Here is a 1,564-nt window from a genome sequence, read left to right on the forward strand (position 1 = left end):
ATATTAGTATTATTTCAATAGGTAGAAAAAATTTAAAAGAATGTAAATAATACTTCTTTGGCAAATAATTAAAGTTACATTTTATTAATTATCATTTAACACTAACACACACTTTGTGACATAAGATACTTATGTATGTAATAGTTTAGTCTTCAAATTTGTTTGGGTTTTGACTATTTCATCTTGTGTGTCAGTTGTTAAGCTATAGTCAGTGGAAGGCAAAGGAGCTGATTCTCCTGTTTTTATTTAGTAAATTAACTTGTAATGAGCAATTTACAAACCAGCTCTTTGTTTCCAAAGTCATTTTCTTTCGTCAATAACAACAATTTAACTATAGCAAAATAACTATAAATGTGAATTTAATAGGAAAATTTATCAACTCTATTTTCAGGAACTAGATCCAAATATATTTTTACGACAGTAGCTGAAAACTAGATTAATCATGAACATAGTTAATCTATGACAGTAACTAAGCATACAGGTGATTTATATTCTATTAACATAAAATTTTTATCATTTTCCCTTATACCATCATTTATGTAGAATCTTTTTTAGGGGTATGTGGGTGGGGCCATACCCGGCTTGTGCTCAGGAGTTACTCCTGGCTCTGTGCTCAGAAATCGATCCTGGAAGGCTTAGGGGACCATATGGAATGCTGGGGACAGAATCAGGTTCGTCTGGGTCTGCTGTGTGCAAGGTAAATGCCCTTCCGCTGTGCTATGGCTCCAGCCCCTGTAGAATCATTTTTTAAATTTAAGAATAGGGCAAATAAGATAGCACAGGGATTAAGAGAGCTCGCAAGATATGCTGGTTTGAGTTCTTTTTTTACATTCTTCCCTTGACTCCACTGGGTGTTTCAGTGGTGCCCCAGGTGGGCCCTGGCACTGCAGAGCCTGAGCAGCCATGAGATCTCAGGCCCTACCACCAAACTTTACAACCCCCTTGGCTGAGTATTGCCAGGAATGTCCCCGCTATGTTCCCTGAGCATGGTTTGGGAAGCTCCCCATAAAATTTGAATAATTTAAAATGTAGGGATATATAAAAATAGAGTTGGAGATGGACTAATGAGATTGGACTAAATTGTCCAATTTTAAAGTTTTAAAACGTATTCACAAAGCAAATGTGTACAATTTCCATTTTTTTTTTTTAAATATGGAACGCTTCACGAATTAGCGTGTCATCCTTGCGCAGGGGCCATGCTAATCTTCTCTGTATCGTTCCAATTTTAGTATATGTGCTGCCGAAGCGAGCACCAATTTCCATTTTTCAAGCAGCATAACTGGAAAGTACTATTCCAGTTAACAGTATTTCAGTTATAGTATTCTATTTATCATGTATAGTTATTAAAATTAGTAATAAAAATGCTAATTAGAGTAGATATGTATATATTACTGAGGCCCAACAGATGATGAAAATATGCTTAATGTAAATTGTGGTAATGTCTGCACAAATCTGTGACTATATTAAAAACTAAATTATGAAATATTGTTGTTGTTGTTGTTGTTGTTTTTGGTTTTTCGGGCCACACCCATTTGATGCTCAGGGGTACGCGCTCAGAAATTTC

At 35.4% G+C, this 1,564-nt stretch overlaps 1 non-coding gene across 1 annotated transcript; it reads right to left on the reverse strand.

Annotated features, from left to right (window-relative positions):
• Positions 1–1,146: 1,146 nt before the first annotated feature.
• Positions 1,147–1,253, reverse strand: LOC125996333 (U6 spliceosomal RNA). The gene has a single exon (XR_007491251.1). It is a non-coding gene; the product is annotated as a U6 spliceosomal RNA (small nuclear RNA).
• Positions 1,254–1,564: the final 311 nt, after the last annotated feature.

The sequence above is a fragment of the Suncus etruscus genome, chromosome 1 (genome assembly GCF_024139225.1).
Source record: "Suncus etruscus isolate mSunEtr1 chromosome 1, mSunEtr1.pri.cur, whole genome shotgun sequence".
Taxonomy (NCBI): domain Eukaryota; kingdom Metazoa; phylum Chordata; class Mammalia; order Eulipotyphla; family Soricidae; genus Suncus; species Suncus etruscus.